Source organism: Schistocerca nitens, chromosome 8 (genome assembly GCF_023898315.1).
Source record: "Schistocerca nitens isolate TAMUIC-IGC-003100 chromosome 8, iqSchNite1.1, whole genome shotgun sequence".
Classification (NCBI taxonomy): Eukaryota; Metazoa; Arthropoda; class Insecta; order Orthoptera; family Acrididae; genus Schistocerca; species Schistocerca nitens.
Window position 1 is genome coordinate 353,012,284 of NC_064621.1, and position 24,768 is coordinate 353,037,051.

The following is a 24,768-nucleotide window of genomic DNA, read 5'->3' on the forward strand; positions in this document are numbered from 1 at the left end:
ATATATTTCCGTGTCAGACTCAGGCAACGGGATACAAAACGGAGCTAGCAGTTACACATATCCCTTGATACTTGTCAAGCGAGAAATGCCCGGAGGACTTGCGCAGCGTGAATTAACTGCAACTTGGTTTCGGCGGCAGCAACGGAAGAGGAGGAGAGAGGGAGGCCGTGTGAATTAATCTCGCGGTCCGCCTCAGGGGATGAGTCCGGGTGGCTGGCTGGCGCAGGTGCGTGCCGTGGCGGGGCGGCTAACTTGTGCCCAGGTGTGACGTCACCTGCAGAGCGCCGTCCAAATATTACGCCGCCCACTGCCGGCTGCCACTTCTTCGATTCGACGCAGAACTGGCGGATTACATGTTGGGGCTGCCATTTATTTATCCAACAGCCTCCATTTAACAATAAAGACTAAAACTTTGTAGTCACCACTATTAGCGTCTATTATATCTCTTAAAAAAATAATGTATGCTATTTATTTTGAGGATACAATCTCCTAGTAAATTTGTTTGTACTTTGATTTATCGTGATCTGTTACTGATTTTTAGTGGAGTTAGTTTTTACTTTTAGCTTTCAAAAAATACAAAACAGATATAATAAGCAAAATAATGAATTTCGTTGATTGCCAATTACGTATTATATCTGGTTTTATCGAGCGCCAGGCTCCCTACAAATTACTGTAAATGCAATAGCGTAGTATTACTCAGCTCCAGTTCACTATCACAGAAAATAGACAAGTTTTAATAAAATAATTTCACTGGATTACTTCAATTAATCTCACTGAATATTTTTACATAATTTCTTCCGCTCCGGCTATCAGACATTGTGCTGTGAAAAATTATTTTTAAATGTACCGCGTAATGGCGGCTAATTGTTAACAGTCAGAGATCACTGTTACTCGCTCCGCAGCAGCTGGAAATATGCTAAATAATTTTCATTAAATATTATTTTCATAAGATAAATGTGGCGTAGGTACTTGAAATAACACACGGAGATTACTTTATACTAACATATTCTTACTAGGACACAGTTTACACCATTAAATATTTGCAATTACGTTACGACAGAAACAAGTGCTAGCGTAGCACAATAGCTTGCGTACCTTATTCCAGCTAACACCAGAACGAACAGAACAAAACAGACTAGACCTAAGAATGAGCATTGCATTGTATTTTATACTGTTACAAAGATAATCACATCATAATCTCATACAGTAAAAATAATGTCTTTTCTGCATTTATCGATCTATATTGTACATTTTTACAGTTAGTGTTATTACCTTTCGCAGATAAATCGATGTTTGTAATTCATTTTGAGTCACATACAGTCATTTTTATTTATGTTTCACCTCGATAATGGTGAATATTGCAAAAGGGACACTACACGGCCCCCTGGGCTACAAGGAACACACTACTTAATGTCTGGTTCTTGTAGACCACGAGTGTCACTTTTATTTCGTTCGTTGGTCACTTTCAGTTCAGTTTACCGTGTATTAGGTCATGGGTACACATTCATTTTGAGTCTTTTTACATAACATGACTGGGGACAGTTACAATATAACAAGCTCTTCCATTTGGACGAGGGCCGCAGGGAAACCCCAGAAAAACCTCGGCAGAGCTGACAGATTTAGCCCTTTGTGTTACTTACATAAGTTGGTTCTATATGTTTTGGTATTACAAGTATTTACATCAAATATAAAATTTTCTGAAAAAGAAACAAACATATAGTTTTTATATGAATGTGTTAATCAAAATTTTTTATATTGTGTTGGTAATATTTTGAGCTTTTTTTATTTATTTTTGTCGGCGCATTTCTCGTCGTGTGGTGTGGATGACGCTGTATGTCGCTACCGCGATGCCTCGTGCCCGTTGCCATGGAGCGTCGGCTGGAAACTGTTGTCTTCTTTCTTGTCCGTAGCCGGCGGTCAGGATGTGGAGTACGGAACGACGTTATTTTGTCTGCGTGGTGCGTCTGCATTGTTGCGCACCGCTCGTTAAAGTTTTCAGCACGGGAGAGGATGCTGACTCGTGCAAATCATGAAACAAATGGACATATGTTATAGAACGGATTCTGTAAGATGTTATGGCTGTGGGTAAGAATTGATTAGTCAACATTATTGCATCATCGAGGCACAGGCTCAATTACTTGGTATTTTCGTGTTCGTTTGCACGTACTGGTGCTGAATGATGCAGGAAATATGATGCACATCCCTGTTATCATCACTTCGTATGGAATATTTATGTTTCACAATTTTTGTTTGACGGCGTTCCACCGTAGTTGCCATTGCAGTAACGTCCTACTATGTGGTCCGTGACGTTATATTAATTGTTGGCGCACAGGAGGTACCGTCCAAACTAAAAATGTTGTCTGTACAGTTTCGAACACACACTGATCACAGTTTTGTGTTTTCAGTCACTGCACACAGATATGTTTTGTTAATGTTTGTACCTCGCGTTTTTTCAGTTGTACAGCACATAAGTGTTTACTGTCCAAGTTGATCACTAATACAGTTCTCATAGTTCACACTTCCACCGCGAATACCAACACACTATTAGAGTTCCTGTTAGTATTGCTCACAGCATGACTTTGATACAATTGTGTTACATGATTACTGGTTTTTTTTATATCACATAGTGACACAGATGTCTGTTCGTTTACACAATATGTTACAATGAAATTTCACAGATCAAAAGCACTTTTGTTCTGTTATTGCATACAATTAAGTGTTACATCATACATGAAACGGATTCTGGCCTGACTTGCAATACTTTTATATTTGAGCATTAATAAATTTGTCATAGGGTATATTCATTTGGGTATTAGGACCGCTGCGCATGTGCTTGCTCCATAAGCTGTTAGCGTACTCGCGTATCCTATAAAAGGTTTGCAACTGTCAAAAACATGCTCTAAAGTGGAGCTCTCATTTAATCTCAAATATTGTGGCTACGTGCTTATACCTTCTCTTTTAAGGTCAAAGCACAGCATCACAGATGTCACATGGTATGTGCACAGTGTTTTGCATACACCATTTCTATTCATTTTCCATGTGACAGATTACAATATTTAGTGCATTCTTGAAATAAACATTTATCACACAGCATAATAAAATTTATAGTTACTGTGGTGTCACCGCCAGACACCACACTTGCTAGGTGGTAGCCTTTAAATCGGCCGCGGTCCTTTAGTATACGTCGGAGCCGCGTGTCGCCACTGTCAGTTATCGCAGACCGAGCGCCGCCACACGGCAGGTCTAGAGAGACTTACTAGCACTCGCCCCAGTTGTACAGCCGACGTTCATAGCAGTGGTTCACTGACAAATTACGCTCTCATTTGCCGAGACGATAGTTACCATAGCCTTCAGCTACGTCATTTGCTACGACCTAGCAAGGCGCCATTACCAATTTATATTGAGCTTCTTATTACTGAACCGTCAGACCAGACCAGATCGGGTTGACGGAGGAGATAGAGAAGATCCAAAGAAGAGCGGCGCGTTTCGTCACAGGGTTATTTGGTAACCGTGATAGCGTTACGGAGATGTTTAATAAACTCAAGTGGCAGACTCTGCAAGAGAGGCGCTCTGCATCGCGGTGTAGCTTGCTCGCCAGGTTTAGAGAGGATGCGTTTCTGGATGAGGTATCGAGTATATTGCTTCCCCCTACTTATACCTCCCGAGGAGATCACGAATGTAAAATTAGAGAGATTAGAGCGCGCACGGAGGCTTTCAGACAGTCGTTCTTCCCGCGAACCATACGCGACTGGAACAGGAAAGGGAGGTAATGACAGTGGCACGTAAAGTGCCCTCCGCCACACACCGTTGGGTGGCTTGCGGAGTATGAATGTAGATGTAGATGTAGATGTTCTACAGTTATGGATTAAAGTTAAGTATTACATCAACTACGTACTTTATTTGCTACTAAAAATTCCCTTAACTGTTCCAGACCTCACGCCAGTCTGCGTGTAATTAAACGCGTGCATTTCGGCCTCCTCTAGCAACACGGTGTTGACTCTTCTGCCAACACTACAGTTACTAACTCTAATAACCACTGAAAAACATCTTACACTTACTGATTATGTTTCTAAACAAATTCTATCATTGGACTGATGGTCCTTTAGCTTCTTTTTACTCATTTTTGAAGGCTGATGTGTAAATCATTCCTTGACATAAAGACAAAACGTCTTACATACTAAGCACAAACAAAACATCAAATTCTTACAACTACACAAAAATATATATTGAAGTCTGTGCAAAACCTACATATTACACAAAAATACGGTAAACCATTCATGTCCTATTGTCAGGTACCACAAATTTCTTTAAGTCCTTATTAGGATACAATCCTTTGATCTTCCCGCTCATCACATCAATATAAGGTAGCTACAACCGTGTGGTATTTGTACAATTTTAAAAGGTCCATTATACAGCATTTGCCATTTCTTGTTCTTCTTTGTTATGAGTGACGACTTAGGATGGTTTCTTATCAAAACTAAGTCGTTTATCTGATATGGGACTGTCCGTTTTATTGACTTGTCATATCGACTCTTTCGTTGACTAGCGCAGCTTGTCATGTTGCTGATGGCGTCCTTTATTTTATCCTCTTGCCTTTTATCTGTGCGCGGCAATTTTGGTAGCGGCGTGATCCATTCATTTAGTTCTGTAGTACTAAATAATAACTCATTGGGCGTGTATCCGGTAGCTGGATGAGGTATTTTCAAAGACGGGTAACAATTCCGGCCACTTTGTATGTTGCTTATGAGTATATGTTCGGATAAATCTGTTGAGTTCCCGAAAAATTCTCTCTACGGGACTTGGTCACGTAGAAACTCCTTCCACAGTTGACCAGTGAAATATCTAGCATTGTCTGTTAGAACATTTAGTGGTTTTTATGTTTTCGGTATGAATTCTTTTGATATGCGTTGTATCATCTGTTTGACAGTAGTGGTTTTCATTGGAAACAATTTCACATACTTAGTAAAGGTATCGTAAACTGCTAATAGATATTTCATTCCACCGCGAGCCGTAGGTAATGGTCCTGCGATGTCCATTGACACAATTTGAATTGGCTGTATCGGAATAATTGGATGCAGTTCTGTTTTGTTGCTTCTATTGTTGGCTTTAGCTTTCTGACAAACGTCACACGTTCGTAATATCTTTTGGACCACACGTTTACTATTCGGGACGTAACAATACCTTTGTATTATTGATACACACTTCTGTATTCCTACATGTCCCCATGCGTAATGCGTGTACCAGATAAAATTTTGTATGTATTTGTACGGGATACACACACACCAGTTTTCTGAGGCAGTGTCATTTCTGTGGTACAATATGTTGTTCTTCACTTTGTACCGCGAATTTTCGCTGTTAGCTTGCTCTAATATTAGTGATCGTTTCACTTTCGTCCAGGTATGATCTTCGTCTTGCAGCTGTCCTACATTCTTGCACAGGTGCAAATATTCGCGACGGTATGGTTGGGACGTCACTAATAAAACTTTATATTCTGACGCTCGCTCGATCATTTCATATAGCTGTGACATGCCTACTGGTAGACGTGATAAAGTGTCCGCAATGACATTATCTTTCCCTTTTATGTACAAAATTTTTAAATTGTATTCCTGTAGTACTAATGCCCAACTGGCTAGTCTGGCATGTAATAGTTTGCAGGTTAATAGGAAGCTTAAGGCTTGGTAATCACAGAACAATTTGACTTGCCATAAACATAATAATGAAATTTTTGCAGAGCCCATACAACACTGAGTGCTTCCATTTCGGTCACCGAATATGCTCTTTCACATTGGGTAAGCACTCAGCTGGCAAAAGCTATAACTCTTACTTCCCTGTTCCCATTGGTTTCTTCTACTTGAAACAGACATGCTCCTAAACCATAGGATGAAGAGTCGGTGGCTATACAAAAATCCCGGGTCATATCCGGATGGTAGAGCATTGTGCATTCATTAAGGCTCCTTTGATCTCTTCATAAGCTTGCTGACATTCTGCGGACCTGTTCCATGTGACATTTTTTCGCAATAAGGTGAGCAAGGCTTCATTGTTGAGCAACTGATTCGGCACAAAACGTCGGAAAAAGTAGACTAGTCCGATAAATGATTTTAACTGTTTTTTGTTTGTGGGCTGTGGGACTTCTTTGATCGCTTGTATCTTCTTGGTATCAGGCATTATTCCGGAAGGTGATATGATGTGTCCAAATTTTGATTTTTCAAGATTTGCTTTTATTCCTGCTTCTGCGAGCTTATTTAACACTCTTTCCAGGATTTCTATATGTTCTTCCCATGTGCTTGTGGCCACTAGAAGGTCATCCACGTAAAGAGTAACTTTTTCTAGCAAGTCTGCGCCTAGCGCTTGGTACAATGCCGTAATGAATACGCCTGCGCTTACGTTGAGTCCAAAAGGTAACACTTTGAATTGATAACTCCTTCCATTGAAAATGAAGGCGGTGAATTTTCTAGATTCCTTGGTTAGCGGGATTTGCCAGTAACTACTTCGCATATCTATCGAGGTTAGATATTCGACTCCATTGAATTTCTGTATTTGTTCTTCTAAATTCACCGGTCTCGTCCTAACGGGTACTATAATTTTATTAATGTTCCTGGCGTCTAGGACAAGTCTGATTTTCCCATATGGCTTGGCTACAACTACCAGCGGACTGCTGTACGGCGAAAGGGATGGTTCTATTATACCCCATTGCAGCATTTTTTGTATTTCTTTGTTAACTGCCTCCCTTTTCGTCCACGGTACTGAGTATGATGCTTGGCAGAATATCGCATGGGGAAACACATCTATATTATACATATATCCTTTGATTATTCCGGGTTTTTCAGAGAAAACATCACTGTAGTTATTCAATAACTGTGCAAGCTGCTTTCGTTGGGATTCAGTTAGATGATTCTTGTGCTTTGTTGTTAAGGGTTTCGGTCCAGCGAAGCGTTTCGTTGTGAGCTACGTCCGAGTAATATTCTCCCTGGCCCCTTAAATTGCTGCTTAATTGAAATATGGGCATCTCTTCGCTTTTTACTCGTACGCTCGGGTAATTTTACCGGGTGTACTTACTGTTCGTGTTAAATCCAGTACAATCTGCTTATTTTCATTCAGTAGGGAGATCTTCCCGCTGGAGAAATCAATTTTTGCTTTCTTTTCGCTCAGGAAACCTCCCCCCAGGATGCAAGTTACTCTCTATCCTTTGACTACGAGAAAGATACATTTTACGTTATCTTCCCCTAGGCATAAATCTACCAACACCTGATAATGAACGTTTTGTACTTGTGCTCCCATGGCTCCAATGACAAAGCAGTTTTGTATAGGAAATGTCGGTAAGTTGCGCTTTTGGCTCAAGGTTTTGAATAGATCATAGCTCATAACATTAGTAGTGGCACCTGTATCTATGTATATTTCTACTGGCAATTCATTAATTCTAGCTTTTATGATGATTTGTACTTCAGTTATTTCTTTTTTGTTACATTGGTTTGATTCCATAAGTAAATCATGTTGTGTACTGTTTCCATCTTGGTACCTCAGTAATAATATATTATCTTGTGTATTGTTTATAGGTGTGCTCCCTGGTTTTTCGCCGACCATCAATTGGGAGCTTATTGTAGCCGTTGTTCGTTTGACGGTCTTGCACTATGGTGGTTTCCGTCAGTTGGCATTTCTACTATCCTTACGCTGCTATTCGAGTCTGTCCATGTTTGTGGTATTGCGTTAGTATTCTGCATAGAATTCCTATTGTCACACTGGTACTGGTTACCGTTAGGAGGCGGTGGTGGTGGCATAGAAGTTTGAATCCACTGCACCGGGTAAGTACGGTTGTTGGCACTACTGCTTTGTTGTGGCCATTGACCTTCATTTCGACGTTTGTTGTTGTAATTATTATTACTGTTACTGTAGCCGGGATGTCCTCTATCTTCCCACCTACGTTTTTGATTGTAAGATGGTTGAACGTTTCCGTTCTTCCTGTTTTGTTCTGCGGATTGATCTTCATTTCCATTTCCGTGTCTTCCAAAATTGGAATTGTTGTTGCCATTTTTAAACTTGCGTGGTGAACCATTACCGTTCTTTATTTATCCTATTTTCTTCCAGGGAGAGATCGATTTCGTCCAGCACAGACAAGTACCGTTCCAGGTCATTTTCGGGTACATTTATTAATTTGTCTTATATAACGAAAATTTAATAGTCATGGGTGACTGGAATTCGTCAGTAGGAAAAGGGAGAGAAGGAAACGTAGTAGGTGAATATGGATTGGGGGGAAGAAATGAAAGAGGAAGCCGCCTTGTAGAATTTTGCACAGAGCATAACTTAATCATAGCTAACACTTGGTTCAAGAATCATAAAAGAAGGTTGTATACCTGGAAGAATCCTGGAGATACTAATAGGTATCAGATAGATTATATAATGGTAAGACCGAGATTTAGGAACCAGGTTTTAAATTGTAAGACATTTCCAGGGGCAGATGTGGATTCTGACCACAATCTATTGGTTATGAACTGCAGATTGAAACTGAAGAAACTGCAAAAAGGTGGGAATTTAAGGAGATGGGACCTGGATAAACTGAAAGAACCAGAGGTTGTACAGAGTTTCAGGGAGAGCATAAGGGAACAATTGACAGGAATGGGGGAAAGAAATACAGTAGAAGAAGAATGGGTAGCTCTGAGGGATGAAGTAGTGAAGGCAGCAGAGGATCAAGTAGGTAAAAAGACGAGGGCTAATAGAAATCCTTGGGTAACAGAAGAAATATTGAATTTAATTGATGAAAGGAGAAAATACAAAAATGCAGTAAATGAAGCAGGCAAAAGGGAATACAAACGTCTCAAAAATGAGATCGACAGAAAGTGCAAAATGGCTAAGCAGGGATGGCTAGAGGACAAATGTAAGGATGTAGAGGCTTTACTCACTAGGGGTAAGATAGATACTGCCTACAGGAAAATTAAAGAGACCTTTGGAGAGAAGAGAACCACTTGTATGAATATCAAGAGCTCAGATGGCAACCCAGTTCTAAGCAAAGAAGGGAAGGCAGAAAGGTGGAAGGAGTATATAGAGGGTTTATACAAGGGTGATGTACTTGAGGACAATATTATGGAAATGGAAGAGGGTGTAGATGAAGATGAAATGGGAGATAAGATACTGCGTGAAGAGTTTGACAGAGCACTGAAAGACCTGAGTCGAAACAAGGCCCCGGGAGTAGACAACATTCCATTAGAACTACTGATGGCCTTGGGAGAGCCAGTCATGACAAAACTCTACCATCTGGTGAGCAAGATGTATGAGACAGGCGAAATACCCACAGACTTCAAGAAGAATATAATAATTCCAATCCCAAAGAAGGCAGGTGTTGACAGATGTGAAAATTACCGAACTATCAGTTTAATAAGTCACAGCTGCAAAATACTAACGCGAATTCTTTACAGACGAATGGAAAAACTGGTAGAAGCGGACCTCGGGGAAGATCAGTTTGGATTCCGTACAAATGTTGGAACACGAGAGGCAATACTAACCTTACGACTTATCTTAGACGAAAGATTAAGAAAAGGCAAACCTACATTTCTAGCATTTGTAGACTTAGAGAAAGCTTTTGACAACGTTAACTGGAATACTCTCTTTCAAATTCTGAAGGTGGCAGGGGTAAAATACAGGGAGCGAAAGGCTATTTACAATTTGTACAGAAACCAGATGGCAGTTATAAGAGTCGAGGGGCATGAAAGGGAAGCAGTGGTTGGGAAAGGAGTGAGACAGGGTTGTAGCCTCTCCCCGATGTTATTCAATCTGTATATTGAGCAAGCAGTAAAGGAAACAAAAGAAAAATTCGGAGTAGGTATTAAAATTCATGGAGAAGAAGTAAAAACTTTGAGGTTCGCCGATGACATTGTAATTCTGTCAGAGACAGCAAAGGACTTGGAAGAGCAGTTGAACGGAATGGACAGTGTCTTGAAAGGAGGATATAAGATGAATATCAACAAAAGCAAAACGAGGATAATAGAATGTAGTCAAATTAAATCGGGTGATGCTGAGGGGATTAGATTAGGAAATGAGACACTTAAAGTAGTAAACGAGTTTTGCTATTTAGGGAGTAAAATAACTGATGATGGTCGAAGTAGAGAGGATATAAAATGTAGACTGGCAATGGCAAGGAAATCGTTTCTGAAGAAGAGAAATTTGTTAACATCGAGTATTGATTTAAGTGTCAGGAAGTCGTTTCTAAAAATATTTGTATGGAGTGTGGCCATGTATGGAAGTGAAACATGGACGATAACCAGTTTGGACAAGAAGAGAATAGAAGCTTTCGAAATGTGGTGCTACAGAAGAATGCTGAAGATAAGGTGGGTAGATCACGTAACTAATGAGGAGGTATTGAATAGGATTGGGGAGAAGAGAAATTTGTGGCACAACTTGACTAGAAGAAGGGATCGGTTGGTAGGACATGTTTTAAGGCATCAAGGGATCACAAATTTAGCATTGGAGGGCAGCGTGGAGGGTAAAAATCGTAGAGGGAGACCAAGAGATCAATACACTAAGCAGATTCAGAAGGATGTAGGTTGCAGTAGGTACTGGGAGATGAAGGAGCTTGCACAGGATAGAGTAACATGGAGAGCTGCATCAAACCAGTCTCAGGACTGAAGACCACAACAACAACAACAACCGAGCAATCGTAATTTTAAGATTCTGATCACATCACGGGCTGATATAGGGTCATCCCAATATCTAGTTTTGTTGATATATTTTTCAAAATATTTACGGAGTGTACCCTGTTTGTGATTGTACATTTGCGGGCTGTATACTTCAGTCCTTGAATAGCCTTAGACCAGTATCTGTGTAGAACAGATTTTTCAAATTGTGCCAGGCTATGGCAATTTTCTATGACTTCATGTGCCCATAAGGCAGCGTCGCCTTGTATATGTGCGATTATGAACTGAATTTTTTGGCGTTCATTCGAGGCACTCGGTAATACATTTCGGAATCCTTTTATGAAGATTACCGGATGCACTGTCTTCTTTTCCGCGTTAAATACTTGGAAATGTCTGTGTTTTATTGGTATGAACAGTACGTAATGTTCTCGTTACCGTACACGTTCCTAACAGGCGTGCCACAGTTGTTAAACATTTGCAAATGTGCACCCTTTAGACTAGAAACACAGTGTGTCAAATTTTGCTACGACAGCGGTGCTGGCAATTTGTATCTCGCTTCGCTTTTTTCACCTGCGTGTGGTAGCGTGTCTGCTGTGGGTTGTTTACATACAGCTGCTCCGTTAGTTTTTTTAGCAGAGCAGATTGTATTTTGCTTTCTACAAGTTCTGTGATCTGGCTTTCTATTTCAGTGAGCCAGTCATGGAACTCTTTTTCTACTTTCTGGGCTTGATCATTTAAATGCGTTTCTATGGTTTCTTTTTGTGTCATTTCTAAATTGTCCATTCGGTTCGCAAGCTGTTCTACTTCGTCCCGGATGACTGTGTGTGCCGTCTGAAGCGTTTGCACATCTTGTGCTATATTGCTTACAATGTTCGGCAGTTCGGCTTGGGCTTTCTTTATTTCTGGCATTTCTGAATGTATCTTTTCGAACATTGTACACTCTTTGACATAAAACTTGACCGGCGGCCGGCCGCTTCAGAGGCTAAGTCCGCGCCGATCGCGACATGGGACAAAAAAACTGGCCAACTCGCTAATTCTCTAAGTCCGTTTATCTGCACAATCTGGCAACACTGTAGACTGCGGCACTTCCTGGAGGAAAACTTGTCCCATGATAGAGACACTCTAGGCTGATTACGCCTGTGGTCTAGCGGTAGCGTGCGTTGTTTCTGTTCATAATGTCAGTGGATCGAGAGCAGCTGGCATAAAATATTTTTATAGCCTCTTCTGTCTGAATGCTGAAGACGTGAATGTAATGGTAGCGCAGATTCAATCTATTTCGCTTTGTGACACACCGATATCAAAATTTTATCCAGTAACGATTTTGCGGCAGATTTCCTGCAGACTGTCCTCCTCTGGACGCCGTATGCGGCAAAGCTCCGGGATCCATTTGCTGGCTACTGGCAGCGGCCGTGGCGACAGCAGCGGCGCTGCACTCCCCCGTTCCTTATCGAAAGCGCCTGCTACCGCTCATCGCTTTTGATGATTTAAAACGCTTTATTATTAAATGTTGCTCCACAGAAAATTTCTACAATTTCCATTCACGCTCAAAAGCAACGGAGACAGACGCCCTGATTAGTAGGCGGGTATTATATTACATTAATCGGCAAGAGCTGAGTATGGCCCGAAATTAAACCACCTCACTACATTCGATGAATTTATAAATGCTTCATACCTCGTTTCTTTTCCTTTCAAACTCAATTATTTGTGCAACTTTTGGTCCATGTTTGGATGTTTTCGTCAAGCCAGAGTGAGCGTCTGTGGTGTAAAGTGTATTACAGTTCTTGTTTCATTCCTTATGGTAAGTCTATGCGATAAACTGTGTGAATACCTTGCAATGCATGCTCTGTAGCAGTGCAGGAACACTGCACATTTGGAGTTCCATGTATGGGTTCATGAAGTATTTATTGTTGATCGGAAGTGATAGTTAAGGTCATCAGATTTAAACCAGAAAAATTTGTCGTTTTGAAGGTTTCAGAGAACGGAAAGGAATTGCTAACGCCGGTGTTAGAAAACGTCTACAGTTAAATGCTATTGCAAAAATTTAGAAGAAGGGAACTATATTAATGAACATTTGCACTTCATAAACAACCTTCTGACATGTTAGACCTATATGACGAACAAAGCTCAAATTTATATCGTTGACAGTCGGTTTCAATCTTTTCAGGGTCTATTTTACAGTGAAGCACCTTGGAATTTGCAAAGCAGAAATCCATGATATTAACTTAATTTACTAAGTCGAAATCGGACGAAGATTGATGCTTAAAGGCATTCTTCAGATTTCGCATAAGAAATTTTTACTAGCAGTTTGCAACTCCATTAATTTAAATGGAAAATAAAAGGTTGTAGTCAGCGGCTTCTACCGTGATTCGAACTGCTATGTTTTATAGTACAAGCACTGCAACGCACAAGGGAACCTCTGAGCTAACGACACACTGGCGGCCAGAGGCGGAATATAGTCACTGCGATGTTGCCTGAGCCTCCAAACGCAACCTTAAACACACGAACAGAGGAGGTGGAGATTACTGTTTTAACGTCCCGTCGACAACGATGTCATTAGAGACGGAGCACAAGCTCGGATTAGGGAAGGATGGGGAAGGAAATCGGCCGTGCCCTTCCTAAGGAACCATCCCGGCATTTGCCTGAAGCGATTTAGGGAAATCATTGAAAACCTAAATCAGGATGGCCGGGCGCGGGATTGCACCGTCGTCCTCCCGAATGCACACACAAACAGGTGTTACTTATGTGAAGAACGCCGTTCTTGGAGTCCAGAAATTAAATATACTTTCTAATTGTGTCATCTTGCAGTGGATTATATCGTACGAGTCTTCGATGTGGAAAACGAATGTCAAGTGAATTTAGCGAGGTAACGCCGACCTACACCCGGAAGTAAATGCACTATCCGAGTGTTGACAAATACTTGCTACGACGCTGCCATTTCTAGGCTCTCTGACGAGGCAGCTCTTCAGCGAAATGCTTGCCGTGATTCTCCGATACGGTTCTTCAGAGTGGAGACGCGCGCGCACGTTTGGTTTTTATGCGGCGTTCTCACCTGATGGTTTCTGACGTCACCTTGTGGGCTATGTATACATATGAGACATTCAATTATCATTAATCCAGAATCATTCAAGTTTCAGCTTCCGGCGTGGAAGAAGGCTGTTGACGCCGACATTATATCATTTCAACGTAGGGAAAGCAAAACGGATCATTCAATGTTTCTCATTCAACATAAAGCATGTGAGATAATTTTCCGTAACGTTCATAATCATCTAAAAATACAAACGAAGTAAAAATACACCGGAAGCTTATTCGAATTGAATATAACGCTTTGCACCTCGATGTCGAATTTGTCCACTTGCAATCTTTTGCAGCATACACATAGAATGTCATGATTACCACGAGAATGAAGAAATATGTTGGTAAGGATGGAAGCAAGAAGAGACGCAGTCAACAAATATTCTATTCCTCATGGCATTCATTTCATTTGACACGTAAGAAGAGGTAAAGCGGGAATTTACTTTCGTTAACACGAAAGATACGCCGCACATATTGATAACGAGGAAGTCTGCGTCTTCATACGTTTCCTCATTGAAATCTGTATGCTCTATTATATACTAAGTAGCCCGATCATTGTTTCAGTAATGTTACCCTCTGGTTTGACCCCGTAACGATGAACAGATTCCAAATGCATGTCTCCCTTCCTGGGTTGTTTTTTGTGTTTTATTGCTTGGAATTCCTGAAGCAGACCACTGTGCCTTCCCCCCTCGTGGGTTAGGTCTCAAAACTAAACCGCTTTGTATCCAATGGCATAATTTATTCAGACAGCATCAGCATAAGACTATCAAACAAAGCCTTCCATTTACAGTTGCAGCACTCTAACCAGCACTGACCAAAGTGTAATCCACGGTCATGGTCCTAAATTACCAGCTGTCTGCTACTGTGGCAAAGTCCGTACTACACTTTCGATTCCGCAGCACCATTTTATGTGGTAACACTGTGTAGTTGGACAGTTGTGCTACCAGGTCTGTCCTCACACTGTCAACTTTATGTATCTCACTTCTCCTGTAGCGTAGATCGCGAGGAGCCGAAGTAAATGAGTGTATTCTGCATGACGTAACATTCAGTATTCCCTTCTTTCATAGCCACTCTTCATGTGCATCGATACCAAATAGGAATGCGAAAACTCTTGCGAGTGAGAGCATGACAATAACAATCGTAACAAGAACAAGCAAATAATGAATGATGTTTATTCCAACGCAGAACGAGAATGGCTTTAAATATAAAAATCTGTATCTATATCTATATCCATATCTATTGATCTTTGAGTTGGCACAATGCAAATATATTCTTAGCATTTAGTTACTGAATTTAGTTCTGGATGTTTGCAGAGAAAAGGAAAAGTCGGTACTTCTCGCTATAATGTGAACCAGCAACTACCCTTTCCTTAGAACACGACTCAAGCAGGTCCTCAAGTAGGTAGCAAGGCACTGCTGCATTCTGTTCCCTGACATTGCTCTGATGACGGTTAATGCAGATAGTTCCGATTATGAAATACAAAACGTATTGCAGGTTAGTTCCTAGGATAGTAACATTAAATTTGCGTTGTAGACGGCACATGAACGTGACGACTATCCATATTACTCATCAATATAAAAAGACAATATTTTGGGAATTTAGCAGGATTACTCAAAATGAATTCTGAAATTGGGTGACTGACTGCACAGGTGCTAAACGTCGTCAAGAGTATACGATGTCCTAATCGCATTAGGAATATGAAGATCGTCTTCGACAGCTCGCAACTTTCACATTGCTATCTCCACCCAACTCCAGACAGCCCTCGGTGGAGTTGCACTACGTTGCCGATGTTATGGAAGGCCTTCAAACCGACAACAGACCACATATTGAAAAATACAAGCGAATTCTCTTGCAGCGTAAGCTTATTGTAACTAATCTAAAAATTATTGGAGAGGAACATTGTCCTATTCAAAAAAAGTAAAATGTTACACACTGTTGACGTCAAACGGACATTATCTATGTCCTGTCTTGTGTCCTACTCATCTATAATATCAAGTGTACTATGAAAATGATTATATATAATGGATGATAGGGTAATGCATTGATACCAGATGGCGGGGGCCGGCCGGTGTGGCCGTGCGGTTCTAGGCGCTTCAGTCTGGAACCGCGTGACCGCTACGGTCGCAGGTTCGAATCCTGCCTCGGGCATGGATGTGAGTGATGTCCTTAGGTTAGTTAGGTTTAAGTAGTTCTAAGTTCTAGGGGACTGGTGACCTTAGAAGTTAAGTCCCATAGTGCTCAGAGCCATTTGAACCATTTGAACTATTTAACACAAAATAGCATTAAAAATTAAAGTTATTCACGAGCAGCTAGTTGAGAATATGTATGAACATTAAATGACACGACGAACTGAAATAATATGACGAAGAGTTCAGCGCTCACTGGGAATAGAGCCCCACACATATCGTTGTTGACTACACACAAAGAGACGTCAGCTACCGAATTTTTATCCACCAGCTGCTCAGAATAGCATCTTGAACTTACAGTCATCTCGCAAATAGTTCTGTGTCTCACTGGGAGTTAAAAACGTCAGATATCGTTAGTGTTGACAACGAATGAAAATACATTAAAAATCAAAATTATTATCCACCAGCAGATAGGTGTTCTCATGATAGAGCTTGATAATACATAATTAAATCTTTAGTGCCGGGCCAGGATTCGATCCCATTCACGCGTAATATGTGAAGGTGTTGAGGAATCTGCAGTTTTGAACAAACAACAAATTGAAGCCGAGCTGTATTGCCACGAAGGGATCAAATTCCGCGTTAAGGGCGGTCTGAGTTGCATTCCCAGTTTAGAACCAATTTTATCGACATACAGAAGCTCAAATAAAAGATGGAATAAGTGTCCTGTGACCATACATAGCGTTTGTGTCGTCACTTGAAATAAATAACTAGTATAAGAAAGGTTACTGGTGATAGAGTTTCTACATGTCGCCACTCCAGACTTTATTGTGGTTCAACCTACCGTCTACTTGGTAAAGAAGGAATATCACCTTTAATGTGAATTTTCAGACCACGCAGCCATTATATCTCCTTCACTTGGTGTAGCCAGGAGAGAATGTAATCTGTCTCTCCCTATCTAAAATCATTGACGGAAGTGGGAATCGAACCCAGACCATAGGTATAACAACCTACCATCTGTCCAACAGACCACGAAATCCTCTTCTGTGCGAGTCATTTTTCTATAGTAACGCAGTTGCGCCACACTGGATGAGAATTCTGACACACAGGCTCCCTGTAGTAATTTGCAGCATGTTCAGTAAATTCATTTACTTGGTTGACCGAATCACCATGAACTAGCTGCCTCGGCTACCCAGTGCATACATTCGACTATTTTGTAATCACAGAAATAAAATCACGTAACTGCCACCTACACACCACTGCCAACAGTGTATGATGCAGAAGTTTAAATACGAAGTGTTCCTTTCCACTTGAGCTATTCTATTGCGCTATCTGTTACTAGAAAACGTCGTTCAGTCCAAAAGAAAAGCTGTAACTGTTTGTCTCTCAGAAGTCAAGACCTGGCCATATGCATAATCTCACAGTGCTGTGGAATCCAAAAGTTCTGGAGGAATAGTTGCCGAGCTCTGGAGCTGCTGTAGCTACGTGTCAGCTTGTAGCATAGATAAGATGTCGCGAGTTCGAATACATTCAGTGCTACATTTTTTAAAACGCAATTCTGCTCTCTGCTGAAGGTATCAATCTAATGGAACTTTGAACATAATTCCCTTCACTTCTCAACCCAAAGTAGTCGCATGTGGAGAAAGGGCTAACTACTGTGACATTTTGTTCTATTCAGGTTTAATAGACAGCAGGCAGCAGATGCATCTCGAAGATGTGCAGGGAGAGCGCATCGTGCCACAATATGTCAGAAAAGTATTTTCTACATTAGCCGTCGTGTGGTAGTGATATTTTATTCTTCTTCAAACTTTGTTTGACAGCTTTAACTCAGAACAAGTTTTCTACATGCATGTAATCAATAAACTGCATGTGCATTGTCAGACTGTCGTAGGTAACATCAGAGAATTCGCATATATCGTTGATGTTTAATTTCTCTCTCATGTTTACTATTGTTTTAACAACACTAAAGGAAACCTTACGAAAATTGTGCACTGTATTATAAGAAATGAAATAAAACTAACCATGATAACCTTACGACGAAAGTATCTGTACACAAGCATGCCTCTATCGACACGAATTAGTAAAATACTACTCACTTAGATTTTGATTGGGTCTGTGTTTAATTGGTATGCTGTGTCATACTCAAGAGGTATGCAAATGTGGCATTTCATAAATATAGTTACGTATTCCTAGAAACCCAAAATTCGCTTGGCAGCAGCGGAAAGAGGCCTTACCTATTGTGCAGCATTGTAAGTTTTTCAACATTGCACTATGAGCTGAAAGCATTTTCTTGCGATTTCCTTATTGATGTTTGATCTGACTGCTTGTAGCTCTTTCACAGAAGGGATAAAAACGTTACAGTCAGTGAGACTGGAACTGCGAACCGTAACAGACGCTTTTTCACAGGTCAGCACGTTACCACAGAGCTGGCGAGGAGGTATGGGTCTTAGCTTCCTATTACGAGGGCAATAGTAACTAGAACTCGTAAACCGCTATTTGAAGGTCGAGATTAGTTGCGGTTTCCACCTGCAACGACTTTCCTGGGCTGAAAACCGTAAATTTTCAATCTTTTGTTACCCTTCAAGCGATAATAACTCAGATTATTCAATGGAAATGACAGGTAAAATCAAGTGAACTTTGAGGCTTAATTCCGTGCACACCAGGAAGTAACTCGTCGGTCACAGGGTTGCCAAACATACGTTGCCTTGTTGCCAAATCTCAGTTACAGTACCAGCAGGAAGAAGACGAACCGATGTGATCCTACAGCGGTATGGGAAGTGACCATAGCTGGTTTCTCCAAGTCGCGGCTGCTACGGCCTGGAATACGTAATGCGTCTGATTCGCTTTCTGTAACTAGGTTTAGGGACTGGAGCGTAGTTACTAATAATACTCAGAACTGACTGCAAACTGAGCATCATAAATCAGTAACTCTCATTGTTGTTTTTATATTTCTTTCGTAAGTGTACTCAAAACTAAGAAAGTCATTCACTGGCGTTTTCGTGCCTCGCCGATAGTCGAGCACAACATACAAATAAAAATAAAAAAGAATGTGTGTGTGTGTGTTTGTGTGTGTGTGTGTGAGAGAGAGGGAGAGATAAATAAAAAGCAATGAGAGAGAGTGTAAAAAATTATTGTAAAGAAATTGAATCATGGTATTTAAAGAAATCTTTCATTAAAATGACACGTTCCACATCATTACGAAATGTCGTATTCATGATCTATGGAACAAGAGTTAATCTAATCTAATCTAATCACATCATATTGATGATTAGCCATGAAGAGTCATGAATTACCGAAATTTTGGCCAATACCAGTAACCAAATCTAAACTTGAAAATAAAAGACGACAATTTTTGTAATAAACCGTGACTCCTATCAAGACCCTTTCGTCCCTGTTATCTAACCACGAAAGACGTCTGATATACCTCCATTCTGAAGTAACAAAGTGTGCATGCATTTAAAGATGAAGTGCATGATGTGAAGTTCTGTGACTGAGATACGAACCCAACACGTAATCCGATTGTTAACTAAGAAAAATCAAATGTTACGTATCGGTTTTTCTTACGAGCCGCTAGGTGTCTGAATCTAAAATAAGGATACAAACTTTTGTGCCTAAGCGACAATCGAACTGCACACCTACTGTGCATCCACGAATATAGCTTAAGTATCAGTTGCTTACTCATGAACAGTAAGATGTGTGCGTGTTTGACCAGAAATAACGACACCTGTTGCGATTGTTGGAAACACATGAACAGACATTGAAATTGCGCGTTAATTTTCACTAGCAGGTGGGTGTGCACTTGATAAAGCTAGAAATGAAATTATGAATATTTTTGTACTGGATCAGGTTTCAGACCCACATACTTACCTTTGGAGGAGACCTAGAGAAGATTGCAGTCTTGGGAAAAGGAACGAAATGACTGAACTATACTGTTCCGAGAGATTCAGATCCTCGAAAGAGGAGATACGAATTCGAATCACAGTCCAGCACCAAATTTTTAAACGTCTCTAGTTCAATCAAGTACAAGTAAAATAAGAGCCCTGTCCATTTAAATGGCTATCGGTTCATCAAATAAAATAAAATTTCCTAATGTAAGTAAGCTTACTGGCGACTGTATTTCTGTTTACCATGACTTCCGCTGTGTCATTTCCCAACGTAAACCGGCTCTGTCCAGTTGGTAATGAAGGAACGTGATGTTTAATGCGGATTCTGTATTGTAACGTCTTTCTCTTGAGGTTACCAGAGGTAAAATAAATCTGTTTGTGCCTCTTAAAAGTAAATGCCTGAACCCACGCATTGCACCTGTGATAGCTCGTTCCACCATACCATTGTGGCCACATTACCCAGCCCCAAGAGTGTGCTGTAACGGATGATGTGCTTAGCTTACAAAATTAGTCACGGTGGAAAAAATGCGAGTCTATTAAATGGTCAAGTAGAAGCAAGCTTCTGACGCAGAGATTATGCTATTCTCATGTCAGCAGGATGTAAAGAATCTTCTAGGCATCATAGGCTGGATGTGAAGCCATTTTGATTTTTCACAAATTCAGCAAATTTCTTAGTTCGAGAAAATCCACTGTGAAGTGTGAAGTTGCCGGATAATTCGATTATTACTGTTATTATTAATGTCATTCTATTCATACCGCTGCTGGAACACAAGTGCTTGAACATCATTTAATGCCTTTTGGTCACTATAGATGTAGTTTCCCAAGAACAGGTTCTTTCCCTGTCTACGGAATCCTTTTCATGTTAATATCAAACACCAGCAATTACTCGTAGATTACTTTAAAACTAAGGTAATTGACGAAGACGTTACTTGGTAACAAAAACGCACTGCCTTTCTTCATTTACTTTCGCCTAGAAATGGCTATCGAGTACTGACAAACCAAAAGGCAAGAGATCTTACTGCCTTCCGATATACGTTGCTGTTAGTTCTTCCACATGATTTGGTCGACATGACCTGTTTCAAGTTGTGTATGACAGATAGTGTTTTAGAAAATCTATTGTTTCCCTTTGAAATAAACAGAAGTATTTTCATTCTAAGCTGTCCAAGTACAAAATTTTCGCAATATTAGTTCAAATTTAATATTCGCTTCTATAATGTAGGAAAGTATTTCACAGTCGCAAAACTCGCATCCGAAACGTTGACCTTACACTTAGTCGCTGACCATACATTCTAGCTCAGAGTGACACCAGTTTAAATAACCTAATGTAGCGAAGACTGTTTGCCAGTGCTCTTTCTCACCGGAAAATATGCAATTCACTCATTTGGCTCCATAAGTACACTGTAACAGTAATTTCTGTGTGAAATTTTGTCAGTAAGCTTTTGCCTTCCAACCGGCAAAATACGGCAGAGTACGGCCGGTAAACAATTCACAAATCACGATTTAGTGCCAATAAGACGATTTCTTTAAACATTGTCGAAGCTGAAGGAATTTAGTTTCTGCTTAAATCGTCTTAAGCAGCAACGTTCACAGATACCTCAAATAGGAAAAAGCTGAATATCCAGGTACGAAGGTTGTAAAACAAACTTCCCACAGTTTGTGTCAGGTTGATCTTTTCGTCTGATAACACTGCTTAAGTATTTTGTCTAAGAGGTATCACAAGTAGTATCCCTGTAGCTGTGGGAATCATGGTTGAAAACGAGTTTAACACCAATGGGTACAGTGCTGCTAAATTTTCACAATTATTATCAACCTAAGTCTGAGTTCATCCACAAACTGAGGCGTATTTATAATATTGGAGCTAGACTGTGTATCCTTGTCTTTCTTGAGTGGTCATTGGAAGGCGTTTACACACACGTATACAATACTATGAATACTTCGAACGCTATGGCTAACGTTGCTCTCATAAACTATTTTTTTTTAATTCTTCTGGGTCTTCAGCGTGCAATATGTGTTGTAGATACAGTCGCAGACCAAAAAATTGACCGCCGAGTCGTTCACGTAAGGTGGACAATACAGTCGTGCTCCTCTCAGAATTCTATGTCTGGCAATATGCTCGATCTAGCAACATGTAGACTGCGGCACTTCCCAGAGGAAGTCTTGACTCCAGTCTTAGTACATTACTCTTGACTACGACCGTAGTCTTGAGGTAAAACGCGAGACCAGCTAATATGATATTGTAGATTCGCTTGAATTACACTCATAGCTTCAGCACCGAGAGGAAAGGGGCGATAAAAATTTTGTCGATATGTGCTTTCGGTCGCCAGACGTCATATTAGCTGGTCTCGCGTTTTACCTGAAGACTACGGTCGTGTTCCAGCAGCGGTATGAATAAAATGATAGTAATAGTAACAGTAATAATCGAATTATCCGGCAACTTCACACTTCACAGTGGATTTTCTCGAACTAAGAAATTTGCTGAATTTGTGAAAAATCAAAATGGCTTCACATCCAGCCTATGATGCCTAGAAGAGTCTTTACATCCCGCTGACATGAGAATAGCATAATCTCTGCGTCAGAAGCTTGCTTCTACTTGACCATTTAATAGACTCGCATTTTTTCCACCGTGACTAATTTTGTAAGCTAAGCACATCATCCGTTACAGCACACTCTTGGGGCTGGGTAATGTGGCCACAATGGTATGGTGGAACGAGCTATCACAGGTGCAATGCGTGGGTTCAGGCATTTACTTTTAAGAGGCACAAACAGATTTATTTTACCTCTGGTAACCTCAAGAGAAAGACGTTATAATACAGAATCCGCATTAAACATCACGTTCCTTCATTACCAACTGGACAGAGCCGGTTTACGTTGGGAAATGACACAGCGGAAGTCATGGTAAACAGAAATACAGTCGCCAGTAAGCTTACTTACATTAGGAAATTTTATTTTATTTGATGAACCGATAGCCATATAAAGGGACAGGGCTCTTATTTTACTTGTACTTGATTGAACTAGAGACGTTTAAAAATTTGGTGCTGGACTGTGATTCGAATTCGTATCTCCTCTTTCGAGGATCTGAATCTCTCGGAACAGTATAGTTCAGTCATTTCGTTCCTTTTCCCAAGACTGCAATCTTCTCTAGGTCTCCTCCAAAGGTAAGTATGTGGGTCTGAAACCTGATCCAGTACAAAAATATTCATAATTTCATTTCTAGCTTTATCAAGTGCACACCCACCTGCTAGTGAAACTTAACGCGCAATTTCAATGTCTGTTCATGTGTTTCCAACAATCGCAACAGGTGTCGTTATTTCTGGTCAAACACGCACACATCTTACTGTTCATGAGTAAGCAACTGATACTTAAGCTATATTCGTGGATGCACGGTAGGTGTGCAGTTCGATTGTCGCTTAGGCACAAAAGTTTGTATCCTTATTTTAGATTCAGACACCTAGCGGCTCGTAAGAAAAACCGATACGTAACATTTGATTTTTCTTAGTTAACAATCGGATTACGTGTTGGGTTCGTATCTCCGTCACAGAACTTCACATCATGCACTTCATCTTTAAATGCATGCACACTTTGTTACTTCAGAATGGAGGTATATCAGACGTCTTTCGTGGTTAGATAACAGGGACGAAAGGGTCTTGATAGGAGTCACGGTTTATTACAAAAATTGTCGTCTTTTATTTTCAAGTTTAGATTTGGTTACTGGTATTGGCCAAAATTTCGGTAATTCATGACTCTTCATGGCTAATCATCAATATGATGTGATTAGATTAGATTAGATTAACTCTTGTTCCATAGATCATGAATACGACATTTCGTAATGATGTGGAACGTGTCATTTTAATGAAAGACTTCTTTAAATACCATGATTCAATTTCTTTACAATAATTTTTTACACTCTCTCTCATTGCTTTTTATTTATCTCTCCCTCTCTCTCACACACACACACACACACACACACAAACACACACACACACACACACACACACACACATTCTTTTTTATTTTTATTTGTATGTTGTGCTCGACTATCGGCGAGGCACGAAAACGCCAGTGAATGACTTTCTTAGTTTTGAGTACACTTACGAAAGAAATATAAAAACAACAATGAGAGTTACTGATTTATGATGCTCAGTTTGCAGTCAGTTCTGAGTATTATTAGTAACTACGCTCCAGTCCCTAAACCTAGTTACAGAAAGCAAATCAGACGCATTACGTATTCCAGGCTGTAGCAGCCGCGACTTGGAGAAACCAGCTATGGTCACTTCCCATACCGCTGTAGGATCACATCGGTTCGTCTTCTTCCTGCTGGTACTGTAACTGAGATTTGGCAACAAGGCAACGTATGTTTGGCAACCCTGTGACCGACGATTTACTTCCTGGTGTGCACGGAATTAAGCCTCAAAGTTCACTTGATTTTACCTGTCATTTCCATTGAATAATCTGAGTTATTATCGCTTGAAGGGTAACAAAAGATTGAAAATTTACGGTTTTCAGCCCAGGAAAGTCGTTGCAGGTGGAAACCGCAACTAATCTCGACCTTCAAATAGCGGTTTACGAGTTCTAGTTACTATTGCCCTCGTAATAGGAAGCTAAGACCCATACCTCCTCGCCAGCTCTGTGGTAACGTGCTGACCTGTGAAAAAGCGTCTGTTACGGTTCGCAGTTCCAGTCTCACTGACTGTAACGTTTTTATCCCTTCTGTGAAAGAGCTACAAGCAGTCAGATCAAACATCAATAAGGAAATCGCAAGAAAATGCTTTCAGCTCATAGTGCAATGTTGAAAAACTTACAATGCTGCACAATAGGTAAGGCCTCTTTCCGCTGCTGCCAAGCGAATTTTGGGTTTCTAGGAATACGTAACTATATTTATGAAATGCCACATTTGCATACCTCTTGAGTATGACACAGCATACCAATTAAACACAGACCCAATCAAAATCTAAGTGAGTAGTATTTTACTAATTCGTGTCGATAGAGGCATGCTTGTGTACAGATACTTTCGTCGTAAGGTTATCATGGTTAGTTTTATTTCATTTCTTATAATACAGTGCACAATTT